Source organism: Mytilus trossulus, chromosome 5 (assembly GCF_036588685.1).
Source record: "Mytilus trossulus isolate FHL-02 chromosome 5, PNRI_Mtr1.1.1.hap1, whole genome shotgun sequence".
Lineage (NCBI taxonomy): Eukaryota > Metazoa > Mollusca > Bivalvia > Mytilida > Mytilidae > Mytilus > Mytilus trossulus.
Window position 1 is genome coordinate 42,357,984 of NC_086377.1, and position 16,961 is coordinate 42,374,944.

Genomic DNA, 16,961 nt, shown 5'->3' on the forward strand with positions numbered 1-16,961 from the left:
GAGGTTTCATATGACTTTTAATTGTGGCCATTAAGAAATCAAAACAAACATTTTTTCTCACATAAAAATGTATCATTTTAAAAAGTTCATTTGCTCTTGGCCAAGGGCATACATGTACGCCTTTGCATCTTCATGTTTATTTACATCCATAATTAAGATCATACAAAATGATATTATTATGAATAAAATATCTAATACATCTACAATATATTCTTCTTGATTTTCTAATGACTCCTACCAAGTCTAATCTGTTTATGTATCCAGGAATAAAACCAAGTTTTAGGTCTTCACTGTGACCTATAAATGAAAAAGTATTAAAGTATAGTATATAAATTGGCATAACAATCATGACTTAAGTTTTAAGTTCTGTGTGTTTGTTAATAAATAAATAGGGAATATGTCCATAGGGACACTGATGCTGCCTCCGCTAGCATATAACATTATAAGGGGATAAAACTCAATAACTGTAAAAGAGACTCTTCCAAAATTTGAACTCAACATGAATTAATTGGTAATAAGCATTATAAATGCATTTCATTAAATTTAGTTGAGAGAAACTTGAGTTGGAGAACAGAAACAAAATATTCTATAAGGTTATAAAGGGACAACACTGAAGAATCAAAGTGCTTGTAAGCACCGATGGGTAAAGATTGTTTTAATTTTTCAGTTAACATTGTATTGTATAAAGCATTGATTCAATTTATTTAACTCCAAGTTTAAAAATATTTTTAGAATGGATATTAGTTTCCAATTTTTCCATTTGTAGAACAGTTGAAGTGACACCACTAAAATTCAAACTTGATCTAAGGTTATATGCATTGTATGTAAGTTTAATAACATTTGGTCAAAGTAAACTAAAGTTAGAGAACAGAAACAAAAAAATCAGCATTTTTTTCATTTGTAAAGGGCATAACTCAACAACTGCAAATGCAATGCCACTAAAATTCATCACAACATTTGGTTGAAGTTAACTAAAGTTAGAAAATGGAAAGCAACTTTGGTTATGGCAGGGGCATAAAAAACTCTGATCTGAATGTTTGTTTGCCTTACTCTATGCAGATATCAAGAATGATTACTCTAAAACCCTGTATTTTATTCAAATCTAGTGAAGTTATTTAAAAACAATTAGTTAAATCAAAACTGAATTTTAAGACATTGTGATTAATTTACATTATGTATGTGCCTGTCCCAAGTCAGTAAGGTTGTGGTTTGTTGCTGTGTAACACATTTGTTTTTTGTTCTTTGCTTTGTACATAAAACAGAGTGTTTGTATTCCTGTTTCTGTTGTTTTACATTTGTCCTTTCAGGCCTTTCATAGTCGATTATGTGGTATAGACTATGCTGATTTTTTGGAGGGCATACAATTACCTATAATTGTTAATTTCTGTGTCATATGGTCTCTTGTTGAGAGATGTCTAAACTGGCAATCATACCATAACAAATAATTCTTATATTAACCAATATTTTGTCAAAATGAGCCTTTCATTTGTTTTTATCAATTTATATTTTAACCATGTTTAAAGACTGATGGGATGGGGTTTCAAACCTCAATTCAATGCAATTCTAAGAGATGATCAAAACCAAGTTTAGTTGAATGGTAGTTACATGATTTTAGTGACTTATTTTTCTATTTAAATTTCCATTCTCCCTTCTCCCTTAGAGAAAATATTTGAACCATACAGCTTCATGAAATATATCTGTTTAAAAAGATTATTAAAAGAATCATGAAAACAAATAGTAATAGAACCCTTTATTTGGCCTAAGAAGGCTGCAGCAAGTGTAAAAAGTCAATGTTGACTACAAAAAGCAGTACAATAAATAAACAATATACTTGATATATAGATATAGGAAGCTGTGTTATGAGTGCCAATGAGACAACTCTCCATCCAAGTAACAATTTATAAAAGTAAACCATTATAGGTCAATGTACAGTCTTCCACACGGAGCCTTGGCTCACACTGAACAAGCTACAAAGGGCTCCAAAATTACTTAGTGTAAAACCATTCAAATTGCAAAACCAATGGTCTAATTTATATAAAACATTTCGCTCACCTTGGTCTATGTGCATATCATAAACGAATAAAAATTTACAAAATTTACAAAATTTGTGAAAATTGTTTAAAATTAGCAATAACTCCTTAAGGGGTTATTGACCATTTTGATTATCGTGACTTATTTATAGATCTTACTTTGCTGTTCACTAATGCTGTTTACAGTTTATCTCTATCTATAATAATATTCAAGATAATAACTAAAAGCTGCAAAATTTTCTGAAAATTACCAATTCTGGGGCAGCAACCCAACAACAGGTTGCATGATTGGTCTGAAAATTTCAGGGCAGATAGACTTTGACCTAACGAACAAATGTATCTTCATCAAATTTGCTTTAAATGCTTTGGTTTTGAAATTTTAGCCAAAAACTGCATTTCACCCTATGTACTATTTATTTACTAAAAATGAGAATATATGTAGGCACCATTTATTTTTTTCATTTTTTAACCTGTTGGTCTAACATGAGTTTGATTAAGACACCAGTCATGCGCATATTGCAAGCATAACAGGATTTTTTTTATCACAAATCTTTGTTTTATTCGAACTGAATAATCCTTACCAGGATATAAAGTATGCAGCCAACTGTGACCTTTAGCTTAACCACTGCTAATTCTCCAGTAATTATATTGTGATCTGAAAATCAAAATGGAATGTTAATAGAACTGACAAATTCTTAAAACTAATATTTTCAGTATCAATATAAAATAGTAGTTACTGTAAATGGGACAAAAATGTCATGAAGCTTTGACATATTGCTATATATTTGTAATTAAAGAGTGGACAATACTATACTGAATATTTCTTCACAAAGTTTGGATTTTCAATTGACAATTAATCCAGCATATATTAAGAAAGACATTAATAAAAAGCAAATTTGTCAGTGTTGGCAAGGGTGTCTAAGAAAGAATACTTTAAATTTCTTTGCTTTCTAAACTTTTGGTCTCAAATGTGTTTTGTTAGTTCATGTAGTTCACTGAATATTTTTTCCTGTTTAGTTAAACGTTTGGTCTCAAATATGTTTGATGAAGCCAACTAAACTTATTTCAATATTTCTTTGCTTTCTGAAAATGTTCTCAGATGTGTTTGATCTTTACTTTTGTAAACCACCTAAACTTTTGGTCTTTGATGTTTGATGAAATTAATTGCTTACTTTCTAAATTTTTGGTCTCAAATGTGTTGAATAACATGAATAAAAATGAACATAACTTTTGACAACTTTCTAAATTTTTGGTCTCAAATGCAGTGGCGGATCCAGGGGGCTCTGAGGGTTGGAACCCCCCTTTTTTTGACTGATCAATGCATTTGAATGGCAGCACACAGTTGGAACCCCGCTTTACTTTTGTTAGCCACCTAAACTTTTGGTCTTTGATGTTTGATGAAATTAATTGCTTACTTTCTAAATTTTTGGTGGCAAATGTGTTGAATAACATGAATAAAAATGAACATAACTTTTGGCAACTTTCTAAATTTTTGGTCTCAAATGCAGTGGCGGATCCAGGGGGCTCTGAGGGTTGGAACCCTCCTTTTTTTGAACAATCAATGCATTTGAATGGGAGCACATAGTTGGAACCCCCCTTTACTCTGGGTTGGGACCCCCCTTTTTAAAATGGCTGGATCCGCATCTGTAAATGTCATGAATGTGCTTAATTAAGAAACTTGTCATGCATTGTCATGTGCACCTAATGATATTTAAAGTTTTGTTTTATGACTCAGATTTTTTACATTCTTACTAATAATAATCCTTACTAAATTATACAGGATGCAACCAACTGTGACCATAAGACCAGTCAAGTGCTAATTCTCCAATGCTAATTATCTGAAAATAAAAAAGAAAAGATAATGGATCTTATCGTCTGTTTATGTGGTTCATAAGTCTTTCTCGTTACTCGTTTTATGAAGATTAGACCGTTGGTTTTCCCTTTTGAATGGTACATGTACATGTATTACACTAGTAATTTGTGGGGCCCTTTGTAGCTTGCTGTTCAATGTAAGCCAAAGCTCTGTGTTGAAGGCTGTACCTTGACCTATAATGGTTTACTTTTATAAATTGTTACTTGGATGGAGAGTTGTCTAATTGGCACTCATGCCACATCTTCCTTTATCTGACTTATAAATTGCATTGAAGACCTGTTGGTGACCTTCTGCTGCTGTCTGCTTTATGGTCGGGTTGTTGTCTCTTTGACACATTCCCCATTTCCATTCTCAATTTTCAGTCAGGGGACTTACTGAAATAAGTGATTTTTAAATCAATTATTTGAGTAGCAAATTAGTTTTGTCACAAATTAGGATTTTGTATTTTTTTCAAAATTTTAAACACATAGGTTTAATTAATATCTTTTAATTTATAGTAAAATTAAAAAAATATGATCTTTTGCTTCTGTTTAGTAGCAAGGTTTATGCCTTTTATGCTATCATTTAGCTGAAAATTCTACTTTAGTTGAAAAAATGCTATAATAATGGCTTTACATAATGTTCAACTGATACTTTCTTAAAAGATTTTTCACAGCAGTGGGAGTATTTTTCCTGTGAAGTTCAAGGTTTCATCTTTCAGATTATGTAATAAAATTCAACTGTTCGCGATAAAAATTTCGCTGTCCGGGGGTGTTGAAATTAGTGGGAGTTATGAAAAGAATGATACTTAAAGAAGTGATTTTTGGGAAGGAGGTCTGATACTTAAACAAGTGATTTTTATGTCATTATCCTAGATTCATTACATTACAAGGTCATCACCTGAAATGACCTGGTCATCCTAGACAACACAGATGTTGGTTCTGATAAGTTTAGAAACATAATTAGTCCCTGGATCATTAGTATTTTATATTTAAAGCTACAATAAAATTAAATCACTTCTCCTAGTGATTAATTTGTACTACTTAAATAGGTGATTATTAAAGAAAGACAACTCTAACTTCCAACCTTTATGAGAATAATGTTACTTGAATGTTTAAAGGGGCACTACATGTAGCTACAAGATATATGAAAAAATCTAAAGTTTGATTTTTTTTTGTTCAATCAATAATGAAATTGAAATAGTGAAATAACTATTCGCCTGTTGCAGTCAAAAAGGTTAAATTTTGTCAAATTACGCTAAGAAACATTGATAATTAGGTTTTCACTTGCAAGTGAATGAGTCGACCTCTTTAAATCTGTATTCATGTGAACTTCAATTTTTTTTTAATGACTTTAGATAGCTTATTTCATAGTAACATATATCATTGTATATACAAATGTACTATGCAACATTCACCTTTCGATTCTGATTGTAAACCGGAAGACTGGTTGTATCAATTTGATTGTAAATGTATGTGTAAATTAAGGAATGAATTCAGAATTACGATACGAAATTTCTTCAGATTTTATCAAGTTGCAGTTAATAATTGTGTATTTACTTTACAGCACATTTCAGTCAGTATGTAGCTAATGGTAATATCTTTGGTTAGCTTGCTTGTTAGCTGAACTGTGAAGTCATTGTTAGAAAAGGTATACTACCTTCCTTTTAAAGTAGCTTAATTAGTCCTACAGAGAGATAGATTTTTTATCTGTTGGGCTAGTCTACTATTAAAGGAGGGAAGTTTACCTTACCTAACAATGACTTCACCGTTCAGCTAACAGGCAAGCTAACCAAAGATATATTACCATTAGCTACATACTGACTGAAATGTGCTGTAAACAGTGTTAAACATGTGAAACATGTTAAAACTTGTAAAGGTATTAAATATTATTGATTATTGCTGTGCTCATGTTTTATGGCATGAATAAAGTTCAGTTTAATGTCTTAGTTTGTACTCATTTTAAAAGGGGAATGCTGGTTGCGTAAGTCATCAATATAAGCATGATAAGCATGTGTTTGACTTATAAAACTTTTTTTCTTTGTTACTGGATTTAACATTTATTTTTTTAATCTAAATTTTCATTTTGCTGAAAATTGTAATTAAATTATGTACAAAAACAAAAGAAATGTAATCAGTAGTCTATCTTGTTTTCCTGTCAGGTGTGTCGTTGTACATTTTGTACCTGCACAAGTGATTAGTAATCTTTGGCCAGATAACCCTCAGGGCATTGAAACTGTAATCAGGAGGACCCTTTGAAATATAATACAATATTAAACCTACATGTACTGGTTAATTAATTATTATTGCTAAAAAAAGTGGCAGCTGCTAGAAAAAGGAAAACAAATTTTGACAATGGCGGATATCATTTGACCATGGCGGAAGATAATTTAATGATGGTGGGTATCTTTGACGATGGCACATGATATTTTAACAATGGCTGGCCTCCATCCTTAAAGAGGCCATGGAATTCCCTGCTGGTCTCAAAGGTAGTCTAGAAAATGTAAAACTTCTACATTCAAGATTAAAAATTAATAATCAAAGAGGTAATCTACAACTGACAAGAGAAGTCAAGATCAGACAATTAACTTGTATGTGTTTGAGCATCATGGCATGATCTAATATCATGAATATTACATATGGTGTAGCATCCTACTGTTTACATTTGATATTTCAAAGGTGATTCTAGGTATCTGAAGCCTTGTTTCTTTTTTAAGGTATATTGACGCTATATTTAAGAAATAATTCATGGGGGCTTGAATATATCGTGATTTTACCACGGGTTGGCCCTTTATGACAACTATTTTACCCTGAGCGATAGCGAGGGGTAAAATATCGGCATAAAGGGACAACCCGTGGTAAAATCTAGATATATTCAAGCCCCCATGAATTATTTCGATTCTAATAGGTCTTATACGGCAATTATTTTGGATCGAAGCGCTCTAGGTGTAGGCAAATATGTTCCATTCCCATAAATGAACGCACTATCAAATTGGCGTAAAAGAACGGAGAACACTGAATTAGTGACATGCTTAAACTATTTAAAATAACATATATAGATAGTTTTTGATTAATTTAAATGATAATTGACTTATATGTCTTAAATGTTTCAAAAGATGTGGCTTATAACACATTTTAGCACCGTTTGTTTACGTTTTCCTACGTTTTCCATTACGTTTAACGCATCATGTAAATGTAACGGAATTTGATGAGACTGTTATTAAAGTGAGAGGGTTAGCGCTATAGAACCAGGTTTAATCCACCATTTTCTACATTTGAAAATGCCTGTACCAAGTCAGGAATATGACAGTTCTTGTCCATTCGTTTTTGATGCGTTTTGTTTTTTGATTTTGCCATGTGATTATGGACTTTCCAAATTGATTTTCCTCTGAGTTCAGTATTTTTGTGATTTTACTTTTTACATATGCCGGAAAATACGACAGCTCGACGTCTGTGACGTAACATGCCAAACAACGACGTCATTCAATATATGACGTCACGAAATAATGACCATTACATTTTGGACCCATTGAAGAAAACATAACACTGTTTAATCTTCATTCTTTTAGTTGAAAGAGATACAGCATTGATGAGAAGCTTGCATAAATTAATGCATGGACATATGTGTCCCTCCGGCATTTCCAGTGTGGACATATGTGTCCCTCCGGCAGCAAGAGGGTTAAAAGCGTGTATTTTCCCGTAAAATGCTCATATTCTAAACGTCATCGTTTTATGACATCGCGAAACTCATTCATAAAAAAACACAAACATATGACGTGGGAGTACGATCGGAACATTCGGAATATTCAAATTTTACCACGGGTGTGTACTCAAAGCGTTTGAAGGACGTCATGTTAGAATTCTATGTATATTGATGGTCACTATTAGAATCCATTGCTAAATTTAGATTTATGACTTCACATAGAGGAAGCACTGCAGCCAACGAAAGTAAATTTGCAAGTTTTTCAGAAGGAGATATCAAGAATGTTATGTCTTTAAATGCAGACGCTGAAAATACAAGAAAGCTAACGCAACAAACTACAACATGTATAAAGTTGTTCAAGGAATATACTGATATTTTCAAGAACAGGTTACAACACGTTTTTTGCAAAATACAATTAAAGAATCATTTACACAGAAAGAACATTACGTACCATTTTCCTAATACAGCAGTCTTCACGATGAACTATTAAATCTAACAGGCCCGGAGCTCAATTTTTGAAAATTTTTAGTTAGATTCATTAGGCCTGTAGATATGATTTTTACAGGCCCGAGAGCAATTTTACTAGCCTAGGCTGCCACTCAGCATGAAGACTGAATACATTATTTACACATGAAATATAAAAATTAAGAACGCCAGAGTTTATCCAATATACGTTGATCTACTTATAATTATATCACTTCATCAGTCACAGTCAGGTGCCAAGGGAGAAAAAGTAAGGTGCAATGTACAAATGTATTATGGGAGCTGATTTACAAGATGATCCTGGATCAATATGAACATACATGTACATACATGTAATCTCACACCTTGTTTATTTACAACACAATTAACCTGAATGGCCCTGTGTGTTATGATCATGTTCTTTATTTAGAATAACATTTTGCATACTTAAGTCTTGATGCTGGGTACATGTATATCCATTTTATTATATGGGATGAGCTTACTCCTAATATAATCATTTTGTCTTCAATTTGAAAGTCTAATTTATAATTTTCCTTTAATGCCTTACAATGCCTTTTAAAAAAGATGTCACAATTATTTGGACCTGGACGTCCCATGCCTATGGATAAAGCTTGTTTTGCAAACCAACCTACATGCATATGTACATCAGAAAAATCTCTGACCACGGGGAGAATAGTGAAAAGGGCTAGTATAGTCCCTTCTATTTCCTAATAATTCAATTTTGAATGTTACATGTTGTCTGATTGGCTGACGTTATTTTGTTATCAGCCCATAGACATAAAATTTGGTCATGTGACCTATCGTCAACGTTTTTTCATGGATTTCTACGGTCTAAAATGGAATTTAGAATTAAGTTATAAGAAATGACTGTAATATTTTTTCTGTCTATTCAAAATAACATAAAAAATTTGGTGCACACTGTTAAATAACCTGCTACGATCATTATTCAGTGTGCACCAGTTTTCTTTTGTTATGTTTTTTTTACAGGAATCGGAAGTTCTATCAATAAAATTCTGTAAATAATAAAGTTGACTATCAATAGAGCTTCTCGTCAGTAATGTCAAAAGGCTTAACAATAAGGACAATTTTTATCAATGGGAAGGTCAACTTTCCCTATAAATAGAAGCTTTATATGGATAGTCGACCTTCCGATGGATATGTTCCAGACCATATGCGGATTTGGACCATATACGTATACTCTTACAGTCTGATCATATGCATAAGGTCGGACCGTATGAGTATACGCGTACAGTCCAGTACATACATGTTGTTGGATCATATGGGTTAAATTCAAACAAACATTTATTGCAATTTTAGTTTTACAAATTGTTATTTTTACAATTAGATGGATAAAATGAACAAACGAACAATTAAAATAAAATATTTGTTTAATTGCATATCTGAATCTTATTTTTGGTACTCTCACCCAAGATGACTATTGCTATCACAAGTAACATGATATTTTTTACATTTACATGTTTGCATTTCATGTATGAACTTTTGCATTTGCATATTTTATAAAGTTGCTAAATATTCTAAAACAATAGACCACTTTCGAGTTCATCCGTCACCAGAAAAAACTCGTCAATTATACGCGCCTTTATCACTGTCATTTGTGCGTTTAGGGGCGTGGTCACTTCCGTTCCAATGTTGAGCGAGTGGTTGGAAAACTATAATTCTATATTGTACGAATTATTCGGCAAATTGAATTCTCAAAATTGACAACCAGCACTGCTGTCATTAGGGAATTGTCATTAAGTACCTACAGAACAACCATTATTTCTAGTGTAACCTACACAATGACGATCACTAAGACGCTTGATGAACGTAAATAGTGCAGGGATACAGGTGACCCCCTCGATCTGGTAAATGACGTCATTTCAGTGAATGTATTACTGATCGACCTGCTAAATAAGATATTGAAATAAATTGCATTGAATTAATGCAAGTAATTATTGACTCAACCAAAGTACGGGAAAATATTCAAATTCTCAATGAAGAAATCTCAACAGAGATAGAAAAAATAAGCAGAAAACTGTGCTATGACCTCCATTGTGGCAGAACATTATTACACAAAAGGATGGCAGTATCAAAGCAGTCTGAGGCAAAAGACCCCGGGTGCAATGTCTAAATAACCATTAATCTATCAATTAACTTTTACCCCCAAAAAACAAAATAAAAAATTGAGTTGATTAATTATCAGACATATATATCCTAAATGGAAGCCTAAGAGTAAACTTAAATGGACAATGTAACACAAAAAGATGAATATTCCATATTTTAGTTTTTAAAAGGCCTTAACTGGTAATGATTCAGATCAAATATTTTAGATTCTATAAAAGTTTTATGATTCCATATACAAATATAATCAACCTCTATTTTAACTGTAGAACAACTAGTTAAATAGACATAAACTAATATAAATTTTGCATATTATGATCTATTATGTACAGTAACATAACAGTTAATTTTAATTTTAGTGGTTTTAAATAGTAATGCTAAATCCCAGACCATTAATAGCAAACTATATTTTTTATCTTTTTATTTTTTTCTGTCAAGAAATAAATGAATAAATAAACTATGTCCTTTTACCTCTCAACAGTAAATCTATTTCACTCCTTTTTAATCTGTGCGTTTTAAGATATTATGACTACATTATTATATGCTTAATGTACATAGAATAGTAGGTGTAAATATTTTTATGTTAGCTTTTACATTAATAAACGGTTTTAGGACAACGATAATCTTTTAAGGATTGTATATATTTTAACCTAGTCTGCTCCATATTTTTAAACAGTAATATAGAAATAAGGGATTTCTTTTTACCGTGTGACACGGGTGCTCCGTTGCGGAGGAATTTACTTAGAGAAGAAGAAGAATTGCTGATTTGATTAACGTATTTTTTTTAATAGTTAGAATATAAAGTTTTTATACAAACGTTATGTTGATCTGTTAAATGCATTTGTATCTAATAAACTTGACAACCTCCTAAATATTAGTCAGACCGTACACGTACGATCCGACCGTATGAGTATTTTGAAAAAGTACGCATACGGTCCAGACCATACGCGTACGGTGCAAATGCTCATTCGGTCTGGAACAGATATACAAGTGCCTGTGGACCACAGGCACTTGTTTCTATCCATACGGATAGTCGACCTTCGTATGGACAGAAACAAGTGCCTGTGCTGTGGACGTAAGGACCTGGACGTTTATCTATACGTCCTTGACCATAACAAGTAAACGGATACTTCGTTGTGCTTACCTAAAGAACGATGGATGAATGACGATAAAACTGTTTCTTCAATAATGTACAAACTAACTCAGTAACTGCGAAATGTAGAGGATGCAGAAAACATGCAGCGGATGTGGAAACCTGAGAATAACTTTTCAAAAACTTAAACAATCCCGGTCTGTCTGGATATAAATTCCGGATTTGTAATATCTTAGTCTGAAGATCTTTGGATGTTTTATTCAGCAGTAAAAATCATAATCATATATTTTTCAACATTGAGAGGGCGTAGTTAGGCGTAGATGTAGGAGTAGGTGTCTACCAAATTCCCTGAAAAAAATAAGTTTGAACCAAATCGGCACCTGGTAAATCGCCACCCGGTGTAGTCAAATCGGCACCTGTTTTAATCGACACCTAATGTGGTCATTTCGGTACCCATGTAAAATATGTTGAATATGACTATTTTTTTCAGCAAAATGATTGCAATCAAAATTTAAATTAGGTGTCATCCATCATGATCGAGTCTGACGCCGATACCAATAGTATATTCACCAGTGACCTCAGTGGTACCTTATCTGTACGTTCCGCATCTGCATGACAGGCGCACCACTGTTGAGTAAAAAAATTCCATTCCAGGCCCTTTTGTTTTCCATATTATTATAATATTACCAATAATTGATAGGTTCTGGGTCGACGGGTTCAAACAGAAAGATTTTGAAAGCAGAGAAAACTGTGCATCTTATAACAGGCATGACTTTATCTGACAGATGACAATACCAATATTAAAATAAGGCATACTCATAGTTATATATATATATACTTTAATTCAGGCACGGACCGCAATATCACGGGTGTGTTCTAATATCATATATACTTTTACCTGTAAACCAGAAAATAATTGGTCACCTCCGGTTTATCAAATGTAATTTTTAGTCTAGTTTATTTATTTAAATTACAAAACATGGATTCCGAGTATTTGTCCATGAAAAAAATCAAAATTTGTTACTCCCTGTTTTCCAAAGGTCACTTTAGATTGTCATTTTTCTAGGTCATTTGTCACCTAACCTTTTGTACAAGGTCATATGGTTTTAAAGTGAACTTAGTTGAAGTAATAATCAAATAACCTTATATTAAGACATTTCCGGGGTACTAACTCCTATAAGATGCCATTAAATTGTATCAGACCTAATGTAACATATCTTCATTACATAAAAGCAGACATTTTGCACTAGTTCTTTTATACATATCTTTCAAAGTGTTGGAGAAAATGCAAAAACATGGAACAGTCCAAATTTAGAACTTGACCTTGACCTTTGACCTTGACCTCATTTTGTAAAAGAAGAGGGACGAAAGATACCTAAGGGACAGTCAAACTCGTAAATCTAAAACAAACTGACAACGCCATGGCTAAAAATGAAAAAGACAAACAGAAAAACAATAGGACACATGACACAACATAGAAAACTAAAGAATAAACAACACGAACCCTAAGTTACGACCCAGGGATCTCTACGGCGATTTTTTACGGCATTGCCATTTCTTTTCTCTAGGAAAATTCTTGCGAAATATCAGCACCTCGTTGTTTTATGAACTTTCAATACATGCCCTGCTGACTGCAAGTTTTTACGTCGATCAGACTTGTAGTTTCAGAGAACATGTGGAATTTTTTTTCAGGCGAGAGGTAAAAACAATATTAAATTGAATTCTTCTGAAATAATTGAGAGTGTTTTCCTTCCATTTTGTTTTAGATGTACTGTCATAAATAAACTGTCATACATATTGATTGATTGATTGATTGGTTGGTTAAAAGCGTTGGAAAGGGTCTCTTGAAACAAGCGAAAAAGAAACAAAGAGATCTTGGACCCCATATTAAACACATGAGACGGAAAGATGCACGGATTGATTGATTGATTGGTTGGTTGGAATTTAAACACGCATACAATTCTTTAAATAGTGTCAAAATCACATAATTTGCCTTTTAGTACATGACCTTGACCTTTGACCTTGTAACCTTTGTCAAGGTCATTGCTCTACAATGTCATTGCAAAAGACCCTATGGGCCAATGACCTTTTGTTTAAGAGTTTTGCCTCATAATGTCTTTTTATAAACCATCAATGGGGGTTATGTCCCTTACATAATGGTAAAACCAATACAGTCATAATGTAACAAAGTTGCCCCTTGAAGTACCAAGCATTTTTCACTACTTAAATTTTCTGTATCTATAACCATTCAAGAATTATAGGGAAATCAAAGACATATGAAAATCTAAAATACGACCTTGACCTTTGACCTTGACCTATATTTCTAAGTGAGGACCTAGGGACCTCAAATAAAAACATTCCAGGCATATATGGTTAACGGTTGTTGAGTTGAAAACACATACCTACAAATTTATTTTGTAAAGGTAGATAACTCCTATAAAATTTCATCCAATCGCTTCGATCCAAATTTATCAAAAATTTCTGAGGATGTAACGAACAATTTGTAAAAAGAAATTTGTCGCTATCTTTTTTTGTTACGAAGGAGATGCACACAGATGGTAAACAGTGAATAGGGAGATAACTCTTACAAATAAAATGGTTCGCCTTAGCAGGGTGAAATTTAAAAGCGCATAAACTATAAGATACCATATGAGAAATATCTAAGCGACATATTGCGAAACAAACATTTATCGCAAGAACAAAATTTGGCGGAAAAAAAAAAAAAGAATAATAATCAGAACAAATACAATAGGTCTTTCCACAGAAAAGTGGAAAGACCTAATTATTGATTGATAATAAGAAACTTTCATAAATATATATTCCATCTATGTCTTGCAGAGATGACCTTATATACTTCTTAATTATATTATAAGTTGCCTTGGGTCATATATTTTGTTTCTACGTATTTTAGCTTCCTTGACTGTTTAACTTTTGTTAAAAAATAGTTCCAACAAAAGGCGTATTTCTTATACTGACAATGAAAGATATAAGTCATGTATTAAGTAAACGCTTTAAAACAATTTTACTGAGCATTAATTATCATTTAACAACGAAAACTGTTCCGGACAATGTTGTGATGTTACACTTTTGATTCGGGTAAGGGTGTAGGTTAGATTATATTTAACCGTTCTAAACCCGCTGGTTTGTTTGTACCTGTTTTAGGAATGAACCAGATATTTAGTGGTTGTCATTTGTTGGTGTGGTTTATAAGTGTATCTTATTTCTTGTTTTTAAAATAGATTAGACCGTTGGTTTTCCTGTTTAAATGATTTACACTAGTAAATAATCATAGCCCTTTATAGCCTACTTTGTTATATATATATGACGTGGTTTTGTACTTATACATCTCGTCATTGTGTTATTGTACTAAGGTTATTTAGTGTTGTCTTGTCTTTAATCTTTACTAATATTTTTGGTCTATATGCAATTTTGAACTTCTTTGTTACATATGTGTATGTTTATTTCGTGACTAACACAATGTTGATGGTTGTATTTTTGAAATCTTAACTATTATGCCGGAGTATTTTGTTCACGCATCGTTGCCTGTATCAAGTCAGGAATATGACAGTTGTAATCCATTCGTGTAATGCATTTTAGCTTTTGATTATTGACTTTCCGTGTTGCATTTTCCTCACAGTATTTTTGTAATTTTACTTTTCGTTGAAGACCGTACTTTGACATTTAACGGTTTACTTGTACAAATTGGGACTTATATAAGGGTGTATCATTGGCTAATATGCCACATCTTATTATACATGCTATATCTAAATACGGATAATAATTCTGGTTTAAAGAAGTGATATCACATACTTTTTTTAGTTATGATATTTTTGTTTTTAATAATGTGTTTTCATTTGAATAAACACGACCAGTGAGTCACGAGTAGCATAAGATTATTACCCTTTCTACCTGCTGAAATATACCTTTTTTAAGTAGGATTTATAATACATAAGATAGAAACAACTTCGATCATTAGCTGTCAATATTTATGGGAGTAACATGTTGATTGTTTTGCCAAACTGTCAATCATTTTAAATGTGGTTTATCTACTTTAGTAACAGTAATTTGTTCTGCTTTTTAATATAGCATTATCAAACTGTTTTTTTTTGTTTGCACAGCGTGACAGGTCCTCTTTGTTTTCTAACATATATAAACTTTTGACATTTTGACCTAATTGTTCAATTAATTACCTTCTAATTTGTTTTTCAAGTCAGCAGTCAACTAACGTCCTTTTATACGACTTAAACCAAAAATAAAGCATACTACTTTTAAGTGTTGGTTGTGTTAGAAATATAACAGCATGTCAATGAATTTAACTATGATAGATTTTACATTACAAGGCTGCACGATTTAACTCGTAAAGTACAAAAAGTCTTGATTGTTTTTTAATAGTAAATTGCTATAAAAGAGGGACAAAAGATACCAACGGGACAGTCAAAACTGACAACGCCATGGCTAAAAAGGAAAAAGACAAACAGACACACAATAATGCACATGAAACAACATAGAAATCTAAAGAATAAACAACACAAACCCCACCGAAAACTAGGCAATGATTGAATTGTAGTGAATCATTTGCCTTTATGTACATACATAAAGTTTTTTGATTGAGTTAAGTCTGCTAATTGATATTTTATCGTATGTTTTTATATGTTGTGATGTTATGCTATTGTTTCAGAAAAAGGGAGAAGGTTTGGGCCCATTAAAACGTTTAATCCCGCTGCAAATGTTTGCACCTGTCCTAAGTCAGGAATCTGATGTACAGTAGTTGTCGTTTGTTTATGTAATATATACGTGTTTCTCGTTTCTCGTTTTGTTTATATAGATTAGACCGTTGGTTTTCCCGTTTGAATGGTTTTACACTAGTAATTTTGGGGCCCTTTATAGCTTGTTGTTCGGTGTGAGCCAAGGCTCCGTGTTGAAGGCCGTACTTTAACCTATAATGGTTTAATTTTTAAATTGTTATTTGGATGGAGAGTTGTCTCATTGGCACTCACACCACATCTTCCTATATCTATATACAGCAGCAGAAAAGTCAAAGAATGTAATAAACCCAGGTCAAAACATCACACTATTACAGAGAGAATAATGACAAGGCAAAAAATAAGATAACTTTTATGAATTGCTGGCTTTCGTGGATTTTTTCTTAATTTACCATCATAAGTTACTCTCCAACTGAAATTCTAAATATTGGATCTTATAAATTTTCTCAAGAAATGTTAACGAAATTATATATGAACACGCCATGTTTGCCATCTATGCATACGTATTGCTACTGTTAATGAAAACTAAAGAGATATAGATTGAAAATATTTAGGTTTTATATTAACGCCAAAATATGCAATCTTTAATGACCTGATAACATCATCGTAACTATATCCCGTCTTAATATGTGTATTTAAAGGTTTTTAGCTTTTGAGTTGAAACTGACATGTTTGTGATTTATAAAGAATATTTCCATAAAAAAAGCATATTTGTCTGATCTTACTTTATGGGCTTTTTTCTTCAGCTTTCCATATTCGCATTGTCATCCGTTCTTGATGAAACTTATTCCAGAAAAGCACAATGTACACTTTTTCAATTATGCAACCGACCTGTATCGAAGATGCACTTTATTTGTAAATAAATAAAAAATCTAATTTCTACTGGCATAATAATTACAGTATCGTTGGTATATCAA

At 32.3% G+C, this 16,961-nt stretch overlaps 1 long non-coding RNA gene across 1 annotated transcript; it reads right to left on the reverse strand.

Moving 5' to 3' along the window:
- Positions 1–64: 64 nt before the first annotated feature.
- LOC134719654 (uncharacterized) lies at positions 65–11,448 on the reverse strand. The gene is made up of 4 exons (XR_010107650.1): positions 11,333–11,448; positions 3,799–3,868; positions 2,612–2,685; positions 65–297 (listed from the first exon to the last, which is right to left on the reverse strand). It is a non-coding gene; the product is annotated as an uncharacterized LOC134719654 (long non-coding RNA).
- Positions 11,449–16,961: the final 5,513 nt, after the last annotated feature.